At 38.0% G+C, this 14,640-nt stretch overlaps 1 protein-coding gene across 1 annotated transcript in view; it reads right to left on the bottom strand.

The window, feature by feature from the left end:
- LOC120534716 (zinc finger and SCAN domain-containing protein 21-like) overlaps window positions 1–9,846 on the bottom strand; it is a 63,744-nt gene extending 53,898 nt beyond the window's left edge. Inside the window, exon 1 of the mRNA XM_039762300.1 lies at window positions 9,663–9,846. The gene's annotated coding sequence lies outside the window, so the exon portion shown is untranslated. The remainder of the gene's footprint in view (window positions 1–9,662) is intronic.
- Between the last annotated feature and the right edge of the window lie 4,794 nt (window positions 9,847–14,640).

Genomic DNA, 14,640 nt, shown 5'->3' with positions numbered 1-14,640 from the left:
GATAATTAATCCCAAGGGGAAATTCACATAATCCAGCAGCAGTATACTGATACAAAAAACAATATTAAATTAAATAAGTAATAAAAATATAAATAGTATTAAATAGTAATGCTAGCATTTACTCCCCCGGATGGAACTGAAGTGTCGCATAGTGTGGGGGAGGAATGATCTCCTCAGTCTTTCAGTGGAGCAAGACAGTGACAAAAGTCTGTCACTGAAACTACTCCTCTGCCTGGAGATGACACTGTTAAGTGGATGCAGTGGATTCTTCATGATTGACAGGAGTTTGCTTAATGCCCGTTGCTCTGCCACAGATGTTAAACTGTCCAACTTTACTCCTACAATAGAGCCTGCCTTCCTGTTTTGATTTGGGAAAATGGTTCAAGGGGTTCTTTTACAGTAAGTGGGCAAAAATCAGAGAGAAGAGGTCCGATACTTCAATAAAATTTACTTATTCAATTATAACATATAAATACATATGAATAGTATAATGCAGTAACAATAGGTTATAGAAATATATATGCTTACAGTAATATATTTAAAGAGACAAACTTATACTTACAGTAACATACATCAAAAGACACAGAGCCATCATCCTAGACCAGTAGACTGAGGGAGCCCGCATGTCAGTCTCGTCAGAGGATCAACCCCGTGTGCCTAACAAGAGTAGACTGGGCGGTGTGCACCTTTCCCCACGGTTGAGCGCCCAAAGAAACTGAGGGCGGAACCTTCCCTTATATACTAATTAGGTGTCCTTGCCCAAAAGCGGCCTACGTGGAAGCAGTGTATGCAGAAGTGATCAGTTTCAGCCTACCCCCTCCTTTCATGAGACACGGCATTTGGCCTTGACTGAGGCAGTGCCTAGTACTAGAAGACACAGTAATATGCTTACATGTGAAAAAAGCCTCTCGAAGTGAAAAACAACTCCTTACATAGCCTTGGCTGTATCTTTAGAACATTCCCGGCTGTTTCTCCCAAAACATTAGTAATGCAGCTGGGTTTGCACTGGAGCAATCAACGCACATCTGCTCTCCTGATTCCCTTCCTCTCTTTAGAAAAATCCTTCCATTACACTTCCTCACCAGTTTGTCCAGGCGTGAGGCGTCTTTCATCTTTATGCTGCCTCCCCAGCACACCAACGCGTAGAAGAGGGCACTTGCAACAACCGTCTGGTAGAACATCTGCAGCATCTTATTACAGATATTGAAGGATGCCAACCTTCTAAGAAAGTATAGTCGGCTCTGACCTTTCTTACATAGAGTATCAGTATTGGCAGTCCAGTCCAATTTGTCATCTAGCTGCAATCCCAGATATTTATAGGTCTGCACCCTCTGCACACAGTCACCTCTGATGATCACAGGCTCCATGAGAGGCCTGGGCCTCCTAAATAATCTTATATATTATATAATCTTTAATATAAAGTTTGCTTGGCTCATATTGAATTGTCTCCGCTCCTGCATAGCCAATTAGGGGCCGGAAATGTAAGAACCAATTTGGAAAGTTAAAGTTTTGAGTTAAACTCATATTAATGTTTGCTTAATTTGAATAGAATATAAAGACTATACAATGGTATAGTCTTTCCCCCTATAAGTTAATAAGAGATAGAACCTTCTTGCTATAACTGAGAAACAGTGTGATAATAGATTAGTGTTTAGAACAGGTCCCAGTAAACAGGGACTTGAAAGACCCATTTTCAAGTTAGAAATGGGATAAGCATACAGTTTTCTGACCGTTTTGAAATGGTTCAGAAATGTTAAGTAAATAGTAACTATTCGAGATGTAACAAGATTAAGCTTAGAATTGAACTTTTCTTAACATTAACTTTTCCTTTTTTGCTATTTTAATTTTCCTTTTTTTGTGTAAACTGTTTTACTTTAAAACTTAACTAAACTTTAAAAAAATGAAGATATTTGTCTGTGGAATCATTTCTGCGCGTCAGGCTTTTGTTGAATCCCATTTTTTGAGTCGAAGCTGCAGAACTTTGGTAATTTTGGGAAAACGCAGCTACAACCAGGATTTCACTTTGAATGTGCAGTCCAGCCAAACTGAGTAACACCCCAAGATAGGCACTGGTCATAAAGGTGATCAAAAACCTAATGGTTGCTGTAACAGAGCTTCAGAAGTCAGGAGAACCGGTTAGAATAACGAACATCTTGGCAGCAATCCATCACAGGCATTTATGGTAGAGTGGCTAGATGGAAGTCACTATTGAGTAAAAGGTATATAAACAGACCACTTGGAGTTTGCCAACTGACATTTAAAGGACACTGACAGCATGAGGAAAAATATTCTCTGGTTGTATGAGATAGAATTTGAACTATTTGGGTAAAATTCCAATCACTGTCTCTGGCAGAAAGTCACGCACTGCTCATCATCTGCCAAATATTATCCCTTTATTGAAGCATGGTGGTGGCAGCATCATGCTATGGGGTGCTGGCTTTGGGGCAAGTTTCCGAGTGTCCAAGAGTGGTCCAGCTGAAGACCACACTTAAACCCCATAGAACAGCTGTGGAGAGACCAGGCAGATTTTCAGATGCTTCCCATACAATCTAACAGAGCTTGCGAGGATCCCAGGTCACATCAGGCTGGGGACCATGCATTGGTACAGTGTGTTGCCACACCCACCACATTACAAAACAGCTCATGATCCTTGCTGGCAATCCCCTGTTCAGTCATGGTATGACATTAAACTGCATCCGGACCTGCAAGTGGTCCTCCGACTTACAGGGGAAACTTGGGGGTTGCCAGCATGATTGGCACTCCAGCCACCATAAAATAACTTCACGAAACTCTGAAACAGCACACAGGAGTGAGAAGATCTGCCAAGATAAATTCAATAAACTGCTCAAATGCAGGTGGGCTCAGCCTATAGAGACTTACTTAGGAAGACTCAAAGCTGGAACTGTTGCCAAGGGGGCTTTTAAGAGTCTGAATACTTACATGAATGAGAGATTCAGTTTCTTGATTTGCATTACATTTCAAAAACATATCAGAAGACATTTCTTCACTTTGTCATTAGGGGTTTTGAGTGTAAATTGTTGGATAAAACAGGCAAATTTAAAATTAAATCCATAGCACCAAGTGTGCAGAAAGTTGATGGCCAACCTTTGCCAGTTATTAACGTGAGGAGAGGTGGAGATCTGCTCTAGAGAAGAGAGGAATGAAGGTCAGCATGAACAAGACAGAAAATGTTTGTGTGAATGAGAGGGAGGTCAGTGGAATGGTGAGGATGCAAGGAGTAGAGTTGGAGAAGGTGAATGAGTTTAAATGCTTGGGATCAATAATGCAGAGTAATGGGGATTGTGGAAGAGAAGTGAAAAAGAGTGCAGACAGGGTGGAGCGGGTGGAGAAGAGTGTCAGGAGTGATTTGTGAAAGAAGGGTGTCAGCAAGAGTAAAAGGGAAGGTCTACAGGACGGTAGTGAGACCAGCTATGTTATATGGGTGGTACTCACCAGAAAGCAGGAGACAGAGCTGGAGGTGGCAGAGTTAGAGATGTTAAGATTTGCATTAGGTGTGACGAGGATGGACAGGATTAAAAATGAGGGAAATAGAGGGTCAAGCTCAGGTTGGGAGACAAAGTAAGAGAGGCGAGATTGTGTTGGTTTGATGTAGGGGAGAGATGCTGGGAATATTGGGAGAAGAATGATAAGGATAGAGCTGGCAGGCAGGAGGAAAAGAGGAAGGCTTGAGAGAAGGTTTATGGATGTGCCGAGAGAGGACATGAAGGTGATGAGTGTGACAGAGGAAGAGCACAGAAAGAGATGGAAAAATGAGAATGTCTTTTATTGTCACTATACACATGTACAATGAAATTAAAAGCAGCTCCATCAGTGCAGACATATGTAGAACACAACAAGTAAATAAAGAAACAAATGAACAAATGGTGCAAAACGTTGCAAGTAAAGTTCTGCGATGCTATATACAAATGGAAAGAATAATAACTAAACCGAGTTATTGCACATTATTTAAATACGAGAAAGAATAAATAACTATTGAGATGATCCTCTGTGGCAACCCCTAACGGGAGCAGCCGAAAGAAGACGACTTATCAGAAGTGTAAAGTAGTAATGGGCAGAGGGAAGCCTCAAGAAGCATCGAAACATTTGAAGTAACTGCGTTGGAAATCATGATGAAGCATTCAACACTCACCTCCCTAGTGACATCTGCTAGCCATTTGCATTAACGTTACACAAACTGATGATTAAGTTCAATGACGTCTAAACTTTTACTACTTATATTTTTCAATTGCTAAAGGCTGGCAATGAAAAGAAGGGTACAAGAGGAGTCTGAAATTTATAGAGTTGAAAATGAAGAGGAAATATGAGATAAGCATTTAGTTTTGGTAGTAAGAATCTGCCATTAACAGTAAGATCTCTACTCAGCCATGAGTTAATTGATTTCTTAATGAAGTATCAACTGGATTAAGGTCTAGCACACTGTTTTCACTTGCTGTTGTTTTGTTGATTTTAATTTCCAAGTAAGTAGCTGGAATTTCGCAGTAGTTCACATTTGCATTACAATGTTTTAATAATATCAACTGCTGTATGTACTTCACTGACATTTTCAAAGTTCTCTTTGAGTGACCAACAAACTTACAAATTTGAGATGTAAGGAGAAAACGTGGGGGATATGGGTGATAAGGGGCAATGCTGACAAATTCCTCTGTGAATTTCAAATTGTGGGGAGATTCCATGAGACACTAACTGAGCCATTACTTCACTTATAAACCATCATAATTGCTTTTAAAAAATAAATAAATAAACAATTAGATTTAAAATATTTGTACAGTTGCCCTAAATTCATAAATAATTTTTGTCAAAATATAAATTCATGTCTTTTTGTGTCAAATACCCTTTGAAAATCCAGAAATAGAATCACTGGGTCCCCAGAAAGCAATTCATTATATTCAGTCAAGTCGAAAATCGAACAAAAATTATTAGAAATATAAAGATCTTTAACATAACTTGACCCACATTCGTCAACAAAGTCAAAAAAAAAAAAAAAGTATTTTTTTTTGTCCTTTTTCCAACCACTGTCTTGTTGATCTCACAAAGCCCTCTTTTGCCTGATAAACATTTAAGTTCTTAGCTTCTCTGTATCCAACTACATACATATATACAAACACGCTTTTCTTGAGATTTAAAGAATCTTATTTATTTTTTTTTTTTAATTAAGTTATATTTCAGACAGGACCACTACCAGTCAAAAGGTAAGCAGTAAATTGTCAGAGGATTACATTTAAAGTTTATTATTAGCAACAACTGAAAAGGGGAATTTCAGGGAAAACTAATCAGTTACAACCTACAGATGTTCTGCAGAAATTCAAGTAAATGAAGTCTTGAACGTTGAAGCAAACAATTTGCAGAGATGTCCCAACTTGTGTTAATTACTTACAAGCCCTCTGTGTGTCTTAAAGCAGAGTTGGACCAGACTGTTTACTACACCTCCTGAAGTACCATTTGGACAATATTCCAGTGATAATGGCAAGAAAATGGCAATTAACAAATCAAATGAAGCAGGGCATCATATCCATTAGATGTGTAGGCCTTTCATTTAGAGAAGTGTGTAATGGTATATGACTCTATGGTAAGGGGAAAACGCATCTGGGATAAAGTTGACCACATCAATGTGAATAATTAATGTGTATATAACAGTTTATTATCTATAAATGGACTAAACATAGACAAGATAACTGCATATTGCACTAATTAAGTCAAAACACTGACCCACCAGTGACATTTCAATGGCCAACTTAACAAAGCAAATGGTGTTGACTCCATAGTTACCTTATTAAAAGTAAAATAAGAGAATTCCTGCCTAAAAATATGTCACTAATACTAACCAGTTAATAAAACACAATGCAACAAGTCTCTTGACGTAAGAGATACTTGTATGTTCGGTAAAGGGGCTGAACAGTCTATCCTACAGGCTTATTTTTAACCAAAAAAGAAACGTAACCAATTGTATCATAAATATTGTAAGTCACTTTTAATAAAGGCATCAGCCAAATAAAGGTAAATGTAGTTGAGCGTTTGACCACTAGTTTTGGAGAAGTCCATTATTGAGCATAAATTAAATAATCGTAGTCAGTTCCCTTTTCAAAGCTGCTATATACTGTACAATTACATGTTGATAATACATCCATTAACTTAGTTAATAACTCTGTAACTACACGATATACTGTATATATATATATTTTTTTTTTTAAATTTGGTACACTGTAATAATCCCTGAGGCAATATTGTATTTTCGCATGACCTTTATGGGACAGAGTGTGGGGTCGGCCATTGCACAGCAAGAGCTCCTGAAGGAATTTTCAGGTTAAGGGCCTTGTTCAAGGGTCGTTCTGGCAGTAAAGAGATTTGAATCGGCATCCTACCAAATACTGGCACATGTAAGAGTTGGATACCATCATTTACAGAATAAAGTGATTATGAACCAATTATTAAATAAACTCAACTACACTCTTAGGTTTGTATTCTCAACAAAAACAAACCATTAACTAAATCAACTGCTCTGAGAAGAATTCTTAACGTAATCTCAGTTTGGTATTCAATTTTCAATGTGTAGCTTTTTCCGGTTTAATCCTGCGTATTAAAAACTAAGAACCGTAGGCCTTATATTGGTTATATCAATTGTCATGTCATGTATTCTTGGCATATGTAGATAATTTTTTTAATAAAAAGCAAACGATCCTATACTACACGTCCCGCACAAATACTCATTTAGTTGGAAGAATTCAAATACAGTATTTCAATTGTCAGCACTTTCTTGTTAGCCTGGGTTACATGAGCTTCAATTTGTGGTGAACATGGTCTGCTGGATTTTTGTTAGCTTTTTAATTTGTAATTCACAACACATTTTCTATGCTTCCTTTGAGAATTCATACAGACTTATTAATATTGATTATGTGGAGTTTTGATTGAAGTTTGATTAACCTTGTATTTTTCCTAAAACTTGTAAACCTGACCATAAAATTCGGATAAGATCAAGCTTTATTATGACATTTCAAACAAATTCTTAGGAACAGAATTAACCAGAGATATTGGCCTGTGTTATGATTTGAACATCCCCAGTCCTGAATTAAACTGGTATAGGATTGCGCAGCCCTAATAAAAATATGGTGTGTGGGGCTCTACATTTAATAAGGTAAAACATAATCACAGTACTATTAAACAGTGAGAGGGCAAGAAGTCATTATATGAACATCTGAGCTCAAACAATGGTGTGCTCTTCATCCTCTGGACTATCGGGCAATTGAAAGGACTTTGCAGGCAGGCATTTTGTCAAATCAGTAGATGTAAATACAGAAGAGCGGGTCTTCAATTTAGGAAATACATATTGGCTACAAATTACAAAGAGCTGCTAAAGCACATTTAAAGATGAAAAGATTATAAAAAGCGAGGGATAGCAGTAGGATTACGGCACACAAGGAACAGTTTTTAATAAGACAAACATCTTATCTTTATTTTGGAAGGCCGTGTCAACCACAGGTTTCCAACTTTTACTAAATTTATAAAACATGAAGAGAATTGAGCTGATCAGTACAGTAGAAAGAACACTGCAAGTGTAAAAAACAAATAGAACAGTGGCAGGTATCAGGGTGAGCTAAAAAATCTCAACTCACTAATTTAAAACATTAAAGACGTTTTACAAATCACACAGGTAGAGACCCTTTTGAAAAAATATAAGGCTTGTACTTCTCTAAACCAATACACTGCTACAATGGCTACTAAGTTACTACAAATTGGGGGTTTACTGTCAATGTAGCAGCTTCTGATGTCTACCATGAGTAATCAAACTTTGGAAGGACTTCACATTAATAAAAACTATTTCTGAAAATGTCCTCCTCAGATTCAAAGACAGCTAAATGTATATAATCCCAGTGAATATATGTAGTAAAATTCTCAGTGAATCAGCATCATTGTGGACTTTTATTAATTCACATAATCTTTTCCTGCCCTCTTTATTAAATTATTTTCTAATATAATCTACTTCTCTCCACAGCTATAACATCAATTTTGACCTCACAGTTTGAAGACTCAAGGAGTGTTGTGTATAATGGGCATCATACGTATGAGTAGAGAGCTTAGAAATAAAACTGTCTGGAAAAAAATGCTTAATAATAATGGTGGACAGCAACTAAATAGTGCAAGTCTTAACGAATGTTTGTAGATCTTACTTCTAAGTCTCTGAAACAGAACTTTATGTTTCCAACAACACAAATCCAGTATTAAGTTTGTCAGACCCATCATACGGAAGTAAATGTTGCACACAAAACCATAAGGAAAAAACATTTAAAAATATTAATAAACTCCTACTAAATAACTTCTCCCAGTATTGAGACCTTGAGTGCCTCACTCATCCTTGGTGCTCCATTGTCTGGAGATATGTGCTCCTCATTGACTAATGTACCATGGGTAACCCCCGTGGGGAGGGGCTAGACAAAGAACAATCAATTACTGACCCTCATGAAGATTTTAATTAAATCAAGAAGAGCCTTGCTGAGATGAGGGGTGCCAGGCCAGTCTGTGGTGTACACTTAAGAGTTCCTAGTGGCACAAAAAGGTGACCCACACACCCTGGCCGAGCTCAGTGCGAAAAAAAACTACATTTAGTGAGCAGCCGCCATATGCGTTTTACCATCCACCTCATCTCTGTATCTACAAAGCACACAGAAACTGAGGTCAGTGAGATATGGGAAGAAAATCAGAGTAGCTGTGCAAGGTAGGAACTGACTACGGGTCATTGTAGGGAACAAGTGCATGTGTATCCACCACCATAGTAAGTCAGGTTAGGTTTGCCAGCCCACTAAACCTGGGAATCTTTAGAAATAAGGATGAAAAAAAAAAAATAAATAAATAAATAGAGGACACATGGAGAATGCATACAGACCAGAAAATTCATTTTGTAAGCCAGTAACACCAACGACAAATCTCTATTAACCTCCCAATATTCATCAACATGCTTTACTGGTTTTGGATTTTAGCAGCAAAACATGGACGTTTTCACATATGACACAGGCTATGACAGAAACAAAACAACATCCATATAATTTTTCATCTATGCAAAGCATGTAAATATACACAGACTACATTGAATTAAGCAGGTTTCAAAATGCTAACCCGTGTATATAAATACACACATACTGATTATGGACGCCCGTCTTCAACAGATATGAACATTACATTTAGACTTCTCCAGGCGGGTTACCCGAGGAATACCGGCACAACAGCGCTACACTTTCTCCCTCCATACATTTGTTTTCATTCTTGGTTTCGCATTCACTTCGACTTTTCTCCACGGTCGCGGACGCCAGTTTGTTTCAGTTCGTGTTTGTCTTTTTCTGACTGACTCCTCGCTGCTTTCTGAAATGCCGACCCATCACGAACACCGCGGAATTGATAAAGGAGAAAGAAAAGTACAAATTAAAGCGCTGTGTGTGTTAGTGAAATTGACGTGATAGACATAAAGAGCCTGCTTCCCTCTACTTAGTTACTTTGACTGGAGAGGGCGGAAATTCGTGCATTGGTAAACTAACCAAACCACGAATACTTACCCTCCGTCTCTCGGTAATTACTTTCTTTCAAAACTGACTCCGTCTGGAGCAAATTAAAAATCCACATTCATAACATGACGGCTCCAAACTCATATCACTTACCTTCACCCTGTGTGCGATGTGGTACTTTTTAAAGCCGACCTACTCAGCAGCCTGTTTCGCTGCATACAAGCTAGAAGTGCGCGCCGACTTCGTATCTGCCACTTACGGTGACGTCACGGCTTAAAGTACTCCATGTACGTCATCAAGAGCGACGAAAACCAAGTCGATATTGCTGCAGACCGGATTAAAATGGGCGTGAAAATCATTTTCGACTTCAGCCAATCATATATTAAATTTGCGCACGTCAGTCACTGATCAGCCAATCGCAAATTTAAACGTCGCGGTCAATCACCGTTTTATTCAACAAATCGCCAATCAGTGTTTTTGTCATTCATGGGCCACTTTAGCCAATTGCCTTATGGAATACGTAAAAAGAAAGGTGAGAGTAATTTCTAATGGTGGACGGTCAAGATAAAGTGACTGTAAGAGACAAGAGTGTAGTGATGGGCGGAGTGAAGCCTCATGAAGCATCAAAACGTTTGAAGCAATTGTGTCGGAAATCGTATCGAAGCTTCGAAGCATTTGACACTCACCTCTTTAGTGACCCCTCCTGGCCATTTTCATTAACATTAATAAAACTCATGATCCACTTCAATGACGTCTGTTATAACTCTTATTGCTTTTATTTTTTCGCTGCTACAGACTGACAACGAAGAGAAGGGTTCGTCAGCAACTTCTAGTGTCTGATGTCTAAAAATATAAATATATATGTAACTAACGCCGACAAGCAGAATGCACTATACGATAGCAAGAGTTAAACAAAATAAGACGCCTCACTCATGAATTCCCGGCTCTTTCAATTAGTTTTTACCTTTGCACTGTATCATTATAATCGCTCCTGTTATTAGTATTAGAATTAACCTTCATCTTTTCTTGAGATCACATTTAATAGCCTTAAATGTTTTCTTTGGTTTGACTTAATTAAAATGGAGTAGACGGAAAATAATGGTTTATCCCTGTACTTTGCCATGATATAGGTAAGCACATTTGATAAAGAAAAGGTGAAATCCTTAAATCAGTTGTTAGTATTCGATCAAGTATTGAAATATTTCATTTATTAATACTTTACAATATTTTGTAGAGCACGAAAGTAACGAGTTTGCTATAAAGAAATGACGCCGTCAATGGCTCAACTAACTAAGGCGGTTGCTTTTCAAATTCTGAGCGTAGTGCTAGGCCGAGTTCGATCCGACTTAAAGACTTATCAAAATAAACAATAATAAAACAAATGATCAGAATTGAAATCTTTATAACCAATTTGAACTAAATAATTTTGAGAGATACTGTGGAAGGATCGCATAAGAGATCTGTTCGGGAATCACCAAAATCGCCATCAAAATGCGATGTCTAATTGCGGATGGCAGCTCACGTATTTACATTAATCCATTTCTATCCATTGCCATTTGACGTCCATGAACCCCGCCATTGAATAAGGCAGTGGTTCTCAACCTGTAGGCGCGAAGTAACAAAAAAGGGGGGCGCGAAGATGTGAAAAAAAGAAAACATTTGTTGGAACCAAAACAAATTAACTTAAACTACATTATGATAATAGAACAATAAATACTGTATAGAGTTAGATAAATGTCGATAAAAGTTAAGTAGGTATAATCAAATATGCATCTACATTTCAAAAAATGTTGGGGGCGATTAAAACTGTTATGAAAACTCGGGTCGCAAATACTTAAAGGTTGAGAAACGCTGGAATAAGGTGATAACAAACCCACTGTGGTAGATCAGGTTGAATTTGCTCTGCTGCACCAAACATTCAAAGGTGTCAATCCGGAGCACATCAGAGAGGCTGAGAGACACGGCGCAGATCAGTCACCGGCACACAGACACACACGGGACACTCCAATGTGAGCAGTGCACATATCAAGGTCGGCATTAAAGATTGAGTGCTGAGGCAACAAAAGCAGCGGGATAAACACATCTGGACCTGCTGTTGAAAAAAAACATTTGCTTTTAACAACAGCATCCCTCCCTCGTGAACACATCTTCAAGGTCCGTACAGGTGATCAGTGAAAAGTTTTTTAGTCACAGCACAGTGCAATAATAAAACATTTCCTAAAACATATAGTTGTCCAGTCTGTATCATTCCTAAGCAATCTTCCAGTAATAGAGGCGCAATCCCAGTTACTAACACATTTACCGAGTAGCCCCCCCCCAACACTCAAAGTAAGAGCACATTCCACCTTATCAATTTAATATTTAAAAATTTAAACCGCTAAACCCGCCATCAACAACTACAAAAACAGTTGAAATCGTTACTCAAATTTTTTTTGTTATAGACATAAAACAAGATGAACGTTTCCATTTGATATATCTTTACTAGTGTTCTCGCCTTGCTCGCTCCCGGTCCACGCTGGAATTTGCTGTTTAATAAAAAAAAAAGAAAAATCAGACTCTTTTGGGTCATAATATACAGGGGTTGGACCCGAACCCACGTATGCTTTATTATGAAGCGGTAACACTACCGCTGCACCACTACTATTTTCGGGAGGATGGTATATAATGTATGCTTTTTAATGTATACATGTAGGCAACAACAATTATATATAGATGTATACTATATGACATACCTTCAGTGTTGCATGAAAACGTTGCATGAGGCGAAGAATGGATATTTATGAGAGTATTATAGTGAGAGATGTGTCGTCACCAATATTACTAAAGCTCTTCTTGGCAGCATTATGCATTCAACAAGTCGGCATTTGTATGATGTATAATTTATAATTTTATTTTTTGCCACAACGTATTATCGGGCACGATCATTTAACATGTATTGATCATCTACAAACTTTCATTTCAATGGGAATTCTGTTGAGTTTTTTAACTCTGTTGATGCCATATGTAGCCTACTTCAAACGGGAGCTCGTTGAACAAATAATGAGTCGAAGCTTTGTGCAGAGTACTGAGATTGCGTCATGACGGGCTTTGAACGGGTCTCCGAAGCCTCAGACATGCGTACTACTGAGATCATGACGGGGCTCGAAGCCTCAGACATGCGTACTACTGAGATTGGATCATGACAGGGCTTCCAGCAGACATGGTCACTGGTTACTGAATCTTTGTGAAGCCTCAGCACACTGAAATGCATTGACCTCTATATTTTGAGAGTCTATCTGACACTTAACTCTCTAGTTATATTTTGTAATTCGTATTGACATTACACATTTCAGTTGATATGGTTAAGCTACAATTCAGGTAGTTGCTGAGAATTAATTATTGTTCTTGTGGATTGCTGTGATTTCCTTTGTCTGATACATAGTGTCAAAGATATATTGTCATATATTAACTATATATATACATATATGAAAAGATTAGGAAAATCATTCAACCTTTTTATGGAACACTTAATTTTGTTCAAAACCGTACGTCATATAGTATACATCTATAAATATAATTTTTTCGTCTTCATTAGGAGAATACAACAATGATACTCTCGTATCAATTAAACCATTTTAACGTGCATATGTCAAACAACATATTTCATCCGCCGCAGTAAGAACAGTAGTAGTAGTTCAGTTGTGCAGAGCTCGTTAATTATCCGGATTAGGTGGCTCAGTGGTGTTGTCGCTCAGGTTCGCGTCGCTGATCCTCCTCTTGTGAAAGTTTTTTTTCTATTCCTCCATTTAACAAGCTTGGACGGATAGCGAGTGAATCGAGCTATCGAGGGAAGGTTGGGCCACCGTAGTCGGGCAGGGGGCACACGCCCCTAATTATATTGTGTATGTAAAGAGTTTCACTGTAAAACGTAATAAACTTCATATTTGTGTGTTTGGAGACCCTGGTGTCGTACTGAATTTGTATTGTAGAAAAACAAACTACTGTCCAGCATGCCTAAGTGTGTCTTTTTGTTTCTGATCGCTATACGGCACTTCCAACTTGGGACAATTCGCTATAAACAGTTTCAGCCAATCAGCGCCTTCTAAACATGCAGAACGACAGTGTGAACCTTTATTGTAGCGGCGCAGCATCTTCGTTTCAGTCAGTCATTGTCCTGTTAGACTATTTACTGTTAAGTGCTGCTTGAGCTACCGTTTATAGTACAACAGGTGGCCTACGTAGTTCTTAAATCGATATTGAAATGCACACACAAGTCTCCTAAATTACTTATTGAAATACCTACATTTACAGTGTCCGTTTTAGGAAGTTGTAGTTTTACTTGTTCCCGTTATTAGGAATTATAATTTCTCAGTGTCACATATTATTCGTTACTACTCGCGAGTCCCGTATCATTGAGATTCTGTTTTATATTCTGTATAAGCAAACTTTTTAAAAGGAGCGTTGATTAAACTGACTATAGCAGACTTGTCATCTTCTTAAAATGACTTTATTGATTTGATATTGACAATTAATCATAAGGTCAAACATCAAGGAGGATTTGAGTTTGCATGGACTGCGCTGTTTCTTTTTTTTCGTGACATCGCGTCAGTAGAGAGTGCGTCACGTTAACAATGCATTCTGTCCTAAATGACAGCACACACGCGTTTTAATATTTCCTAAAGGCCAATCTGTCTCAATTTTCTCATTAATATATTTTGACAGTGTATTTTAGTGAGAATGACTATAAACATATTACCCATGTTCATTTCCCATGTAGATATGTAACGTTTGGTGAGTATAAATAAAAAGTAACAACACATATAATAGTTATGTTGCATTGTTTATGATTAACAAAATTCATCGTTTATCGGAAATGTTCTACTTATACAGTCGATTTATTCCACTTCTGAAGGTGTACATTGTCGGTATTCTCCATTGCATTTGCCCCCAAGTGTAACGTGTGACAGACGAGCTCACGTAATGGGTGACAAGGCACATTCTCACCCTGATGCCCAGGCTCTTGTCATAAATATTCCCATCTTGTGCTTTGTCTCGTTCCTGCAAGTTTACTATTATTATTGGACATGTAGAGGAAATGTGTTTTATGTTATGTCTATGAAAGAAAGGACGGTAAAGCCTTGAATGAAACTGA

This window comes from Polypterus senegalus, chromosome 8 (assembly GCF_016835505.1).
Source record: "Polypterus senegalus isolate Bchr_013 chromosome 8, ASM1683550v1, whole genome shotgun sequence".
In the NCBI taxonomy this organism is placed as follows: Eukaryota; Metazoa; Chordata; class Cladistia; order Polypteriformes; family Polypteridae; genus Polypterus; species Polypterus senegalus.
Note: the sequence above shows the minus strand (reverse complement) of the source record. Positions and strands in the feature narration are given on the sequence as shown.